This window comes from Rhipicephalus sanguineus, chromosome 7 (genome assembly GCF_013339695.2).
Source record: "Rhipicephalus sanguineus isolate Rsan-2018 chromosome 7, BIME_Rsan_1.4, whole genome shotgun sequence".
NCBI lineage: Eukaryota > Metazoa > Arthropoda > Arachnida > Ixodida > Ixodidae > Rhipicephalus > Rhipicephalus sanguineus.
In genome coordinates this window covers 101750156-101757481 of record NC_051182.1, presented here as the reverse complement: position 1 = coordinate 101757481, position 7326 = coordinate 101750156, and positions in this window count along the sequence as shown.

Sequence of the window (7326 nt, the reverse complement as noted above, 5' to 3'; positions counted from 1 at the left end):
ATTAATAAATAACGACAGTATAATACTTGAAATGGTGACACATAGGGCGTCTCAAAGAGAAAGAAATGAGGCATGCTATGTACTGCGGTTGTATGCCAATGCTAATGAGTCCTTTTGTGAAACATTATTTATTACTGTAACCTACAGGGTGTCCCAGCTGTCACGCAGCAAGATAAAAAAACAGGAATGGCGTTGCGCAAAGCAAATCAACAGCGTAATAAACAGGGCTCTGCGCAAAGGAAACACGGATAAGGAAGTGAACGAGCACGGTCGCAGAGCCCTGTTTAATGATGTACGGCCGACTCGCCCAGCAACATGCATTATTCAAGTAAACATTGCTCCCATTACTACAAAGTTTTCGCTAATGATGCCTAATTATTTCGTCATGATTATATTTGTCATTCCACAAGCACTCACCTAATTATCGAAATGTCAATAAGGCATATATAGGCATTTTAAAACGACATCTACTTGTGCAATTTTCAACAACAATACGAATTGTGTACTCATTTCTTTCTGCTGATAAAGAAATGCATCGAAATCCGAAAAAAAGTAGCGTGGCCCGCACTAAGTCTTTCAAGGGTGGATTTCAACAGCGCTGGTGGGCACCTGGGTGGTCCTGACTTGGCTATCTTTTTACCCTTTCAACTCTCCCTTACCCGCCCCTTGCCATACTATACTACACATGGCTATGCTTGCTCTCTTTTTCTCTCCCTTTTCTTTCGTGCCTGTTCTTTCTATGTCCTTCTCTGTCTACTTTTCCTCTTTCTTTTTACCTTTATCTCTCTTTCTTCCCTTTTTTTGTCTCGTTTTTGCTCTTTCTCTTTCTATGCCTTTCTTTATCTCAATCTCTGTAGTCGTTCTCTCCCCTTCTATCTTTTTCGCTCTTCCCCTTTTTTATATACATTTCTTTCTTTCTCTCTCTTGCAATCGTTTTCTTTATGTCTATACACGTTCTCCTCTCCTCCTTTTTCTCCTCCTCGTCCCCACTTCCCTTTCCCACCCCCTGCTATACTATACTACACAAGTCCAAAAAACGGCAGGAAGTGGAAGATGGAAGCTGCGATGAAAAAATCCGTAAAACAGGTGGTGGATGCTCGAGCCAAGGCTATGCTACGCTCTGCTAGCGTGCCTCGATAGCCGAGTGGCTACGGCTCTCGCGTTCGGATCGTCGTTACGTGGGTTCGAATCTCGCCTCGCCAGGAAACTTTTCTTGCCAAGAATTTCTTTCTCTCTTTCTTTCCATCTCTCTTTGTCTCTCTGTACTCGTTCTCTCGCCCATCAGAGCTACTGTATCCCATGCCGGAATAAGCGGCGCACATATTCTGCGAGCGAAGCAGAATAGAAAGAAGACGAAGATGAAGAAGAGGACGAAGTGACTGCGTGCCGGTTCATGATGATGATAATTGTCTGTCTACGACACATGGCAAACCTCGAGTATAACAGCTCTGCCATAAAATGACGCGCGACTGGACTGCAGCCTGCATCAGGAAGCAGTGCCCTAAAACAGGCTCATTGTGAGGTAGCCGGTATCAAGAAAAAAAGTCACAGTTTCGCCGCAAGGGCGAAGCAATGAATGCGATAGCAAGAAACCAATGCTATACGAAGTGAGGCTCGCCAATGGATACTCTCAGTTTGAACAGCGCTCCTGTTGCAAAGGCGGCAGAAGCAGCGAAGTAAACTAGCGTGCTTCAAGTGTCGAGCTGTGACACTTGATTGTTCGCGCTCATCTTTTGTTTGTTCGTTTAGCTGCGTGCCTTGAGCTCGAGTGACTTTCGTACGCTCCGTAACATGAGCGCGGACATCACGGTGAAAGCGTGAAACATCCCTCTTCCCCTCAGCACAAGAAAACCGCGCGAGCAGACAGCGGAAGGGCAAGCTTCTCCCTGCGCAAATATAAGAAGAAGCGAGCGAGCTCGCCGACGACTTTTAAATGCGCCCGTCGCGCTCCTAACGCCATCTCGCTGGTAATGAAGAAACGCTTATAAGCGCCTGCCGTCTCTGAGTCCGTCCAGCGTTAAGGGTGTGTATATAATGCTCGCCGTTAGCTACGTGGAGGATCTACGTTTCGTGGCGTAGTGGTTAACTCCACTCGCTGCGGAGCAAGAGGTCCCTGGTTCGATTCCGCGCTTCGGAAGCATTTTCCCGAATTATTTTTCGTTGGGGCTTTTATATATATATATAAATACTTATACATATACGGTGCATGACGGCGGCGACGGCGACGGCCAAATTCAGCCGAGACTGTCCATATAATCGCTATCGCAATAAAACGCAGAAAGAAAAAAAATAAGGCTTGTCCTATTTGCCACTTCCCAGCCGAAGAGACGCATCGCCTTAGCCTTACAGAGCAGGCCGTAATCAGGACAGTACTGACGTGTTATCAATGAAAACGGTCGGCTGCGAGATGTGGATAAGGACAGTCGCGTACAATCGATCGGAATAAATCCCTGCAAAATTGCAACGCATGTTGTTGGCTCTCGTCCTGTACCATTGCCAAAGTACGGAACGCTGTCTCTGGCAGCGGACAACGAGCAAAGAGGTTGTTTGTAGTAAGCTTATTTCAGGGCGCTGGTTTCTTTTGCGTGCGGGAGTGTAGTCACGTGTTGTTTTTCACTTTTCGCGGACTTTCTTTATAATACGAAACAAAAAATGAGCGCGCAATTAGTATGTTGTTCAAAAGAACTCAGATGTGACTTGAACATGCCTACCTAGGCCGCTTTCACATTTTTATAACTAGGTGAGTGCTTGTTGAGTTACTAACATAGTAATGACTAATTAAATTAACCTCACTAACGAACGAAATAGTAGTGGCTACTCCGGTGCATTGGGAACAGTATCTACTAGATTCGCTTCGCGTAACGCCTTTGCTGCTTTTTAAAATCTTGCTGCGTGATAGTTGGGACACCCTGTATACACGTAACATCTAAAATCTTGTATGACATTTGCCTGCTCTGGAAACTGTAACGAATTATGTTTAAAAACAGCGATATTTATTTTGTCATATTTTTACAGATTTGTAAGCGTCATACTGCGACGTTATTCAGCTCCATCGGCACTGAATAACGCCTCCATGATACTTCGACATAACTTCGTCAATGACATTTTTATTGCAAACTACTCAATAGAAATACTGATGAAATATTTACTCAGTTGTATTTCAAAATAATTGCGTCAATGAATTTTTTATTGGAAAGTGCTCAAGAGAAATATTGTGTACGAATTACGTCCTCAGTCGTATTTCGATAGAAATGAGACAATGAATTTTTTTTTTGCAAAATTCTCAACAGAAATATTGTTTACGAACTATGTCCTCAATGGCATTTCGATTGAAATGTGTCAATGAAATATTTATTGCAAATTCCTCAACAGAAATATTGTTGAGGAAATATTCCCTCAAAGGTATTTCGATTGAAATGAGTCAATTAAATATTTGTTTGGAATTGCTGAACAGAAATTATTAGTGAGGAAATATTCCCTCAATGGTATTTCGATAGAAATGAGTCAAGGACATTTTTATTGCGAACTGCTCAACAGAAATGTTGGTGACGAAGTATTGAAGCAAGTCAGTGAGTATTGCGGAATCATTGGTAATCAATAAAGTCAATAATTCCATCATACTCCGGCAATGGAAAATCAACAGTCATTTTCATAAGGGAGTTAGCACAACACGAGGGAACAGTAAAGGTAACGGCGGCTGTGAGAAGACCTCGAAGCGACGGAAGGCCTACACGAACGACGACCTCAAGGTAGATCAATGAGAGCTGAGAACCCTTGGTTTCAGCGCGAGTTTCTGTCTCTGGATTTTGGACATCCGTGTCGTGCCTGTGACTGCCTGTGGTTTAACTCGATCCTCTCTGCGCTGGGAACCAACGTACAAACAGCCAAGCATCACCTAGCTGAAGCAGAGCAACGGCCGAGAAGCAACCTAGAAAGAACCCTCATGACCTAACTAAGGCCTAGAAACAATCTAGAAGCAACCAGATTAGTCTTCAGAATCGTCCGGTTTCGCTGTGTCAAGCCTTGCGCGGCTTAGTGCATGTTTTGCCATTTTTTTTCTCATCACCTCAAGAGATCAATATCTTATAAAAAATTTCGGAACCTTATTTGTCTTCGCTTAAAGGATGGCTTGCCGGAATTTTTCGTTAAACGTTAGCAAATGCGCTGTGCTTGTATTCCCTGTGTCTATTATTGATTTTGTTTCAATTCATTATCGAAACGAACAGATTCTGCAAGTGACATCTTTGGAACATGTAGGTATTGTTTACGTTGACAAGCCAAATTGGCAACAGTAAATTGAATTGAACACTCGTAAAGGACAACGTGCCATGGGATTGCTGCGCCGGGTTTGTGATAAAAATTCAGGGATGCGTAGAGCAGCGTTACTTATGGTGTATAAATTTACGTGCGCCCAATTAAGGTAATTCGGCCGTTTTTTTTTCCGGATGTGCTGCTCACAAATTAAGGCCTCTATTATTGCTAGAAAGGCAAGCGATACGTCTCTGTCTTGGACTACCGAGATGTGTTGGTAATAAAATGCTCTATTTGCAAACACAAATCATGCCACTTAATGCAATCTTTAAACAGCTTACTGTGCAGACGTTTTTAAAGCTCTACGACACGCCTCTTTCAAGTTATCAGACCGCTTTTATCACATCTCCCTGCTATTTCTTTATGCATTCGCGGCGAAGTTATCGAAGATCTCAAGTAATGTTTGTGCAGTATTTGTTATCAGGCCTACCAGTTTTCTTTGCCGAACTTAACTTCCCGAAAACCACGTCTGTTACAGCTTAATTTAGTTTTTATGATATATTTCCAAGAAATGCGAAGTTACTTCCAAAGCGTATTCTCGAAGGAATGCTTCAGGATCACGTGATGAAAATTCCCTCTCAATTTGTAATTTCTACGTACGCAACGCGAAATCTTCAGAAGGCCAGAGTGGGCATCTTTTCACACCAGCTAAAATAAACTTTTGCTCTCCGTCTGCCTGATTTCGCCGCAATATTTCTTGCAGAAATTCTGACCATCACATTGGCTGCAATGTAAAGTTGTTATTATTACAGATGCCTTGTCTCTTTGTACATCTTCAACGCCCGCAAAGCAATCACATCTGCTCAGGGTGTTTTCAACTCTTGTACTACGTAGTCTATAAAAGGTTCGGTTTGTGTGGGTCCCCATGCATGCTGGAATTTTTCTACATGAAGCAGCTGACTCGCGCGCTGCGGCGTCTTTAGAAGGCCAGGTGTTACATGTAGCACCACATTTGTCTTTCGTTACAGGAGAGAGATTTGAGCGTGTGTTATTCAGAAAGCATACAACAGCCCTCATTCAATATGAAGATTACCGGAACTTAGTTATCATGGAGCACTACCAAATCTCTTTCACGCCAATGCGAGGTGATCCTCACAAGCTATCACTGTAGAGTTTCCCGCTTAAATGTTTACCTTCAGAAATCTGGTTTCTCAATAACTAACCTCTGCGCAGTTTGCAATGAGCCGCGAACAATGGATCACTTTGTTTTCTCATGCCACCGTTTTGTCTCACTCCGCAGAATGTTTCTTGAAATGCCGACTGGTGAGCTGGGGTTAACATCCACTATGTGGTGGACCTCAAGGTCCGCCGGCTACTAGACTGTCGTGTAGAAAAATAGAGGGCACGTCCGAACGAACACTTTTATTGGAACGTGGAAAAAAAAAAAAAACAGATGGCTTCGTGCCCTCGAGCGAACCGCAGCTCGTGAGGAGCAATCACGATGATGATAAAACGTCGTCTGCTAGGTTGGTGAAGAAGAAGAACACACTACATTATTATTATTATTATTTTCGTATTTGATCCAGCGTCAAAATTTCCTATCAAATTTATGTTTCTATTCTGTAACCTCCCTTGTATTATAACATTTTATAAAACCACTCAATTTTTGGCCAGTCCCCCACAGTGGGTGTGAGCGTCGTCTTGTCCAACCAAAAGAAATGTATGACCGACTGCCTCGTTGACAGGGCGGACGCCGCTGTTGATTTTCGCATCACGAGCGGTGAGGCGCCAGACCAGAGCGGCACCTTCGTTTCCCCGAGTGTGGCTGTCAAATGGAGTGAAGAGGCGGGAGAATTGATCCGGGTTTCTGGGAATAACCAAAACACACACATTATTTGTATTTAAAACCACCCTTTGTTCAACACACCGTTGTTGTACACACATCTGCCACGAGTGTTTAGTTCAAATTTCGCAACGAAAACAAATTTTCACGTAAAAGGCAGCGGGAACCTCGTCTAGCAATAGGCACTGGCTTACACGAATGAAAGCACTTCTTTTCTGAGATATCGATTCAAAATTTTATTTCAGAATCAGGGTGTCGGAACGGAACGAAAACCGAAAACGAAAAACGAAAAAAAAACGATATTTTTGACTGGAACGAAACGTAACCGAAACTTTATATATTATTTCGTTCCGGAGTGAAAACGAAATTTTTTCAATCGTTTTTTCGGTTCACGAGAAAACTTCGCGATCAGCTTTATGTGGCGTTTATTCTTAACTCGATAAAACTATCATGGTGTCTTTCCTACGTTAAGGAATTACAGGAATGGAATTGAACTGCCCGGCCATTCCCGGAGTGGGAATGGGCCAAGTTTTTTCATTCCGAGGAATTGAAAGGAATGGAATTGCGGCAAGTCCTAATTCCCCGGAATGGAACTGGAATGGTATGGAGGCTCCCATTCCGCAACACTGCTTCCCACCCACTGCAAAGTGCTCAGCCATAATTCCTCATTGTCATCAGCCACAGCACAAAGTGCACTGCCTTACAGATGTGTAGCGGTTACCACGTTGCTCAAAAAAGTGACGAAAAATTGCATAGTGGGAACTTCGCTACTTGAGAAAAATTACGATGATTTATGGCGTAGTGGGTACCTTGCATGTGTACTTGTATTAGTTGCCCCAAGAGAATCTACAACGGGCTCTACAAAGTCCGCTCTTCCAGCTTTCGCTGTGAATGTGCTGCGTGTTCCGCGCAGGTTTATCAGAACAGCGGTCTCAGACATCAGAGAGTACACTCATTGACGTGCTGCTTCTGATATCGTGCTCACTCCCTTGACACAAAGCATTGAGCCCAATAAACAAGATCGTGTTTTTTGATTGAGAAAATAAATACTATGATTTTGAAATTAATACTGCTTTGTGCAAGTTGGTAGGAATTCGTGGTAGAGTTGCTTCCGCTCCTCTGAAGAGCGTGTTTTACCCTTGTCCCACTTTCCCTTGTCCCACTTTCCAAAGAGGAGGGCATGTAACTACGTCACAAACCGAATGTTTTTTATGATTACCTTAACTTCAAAT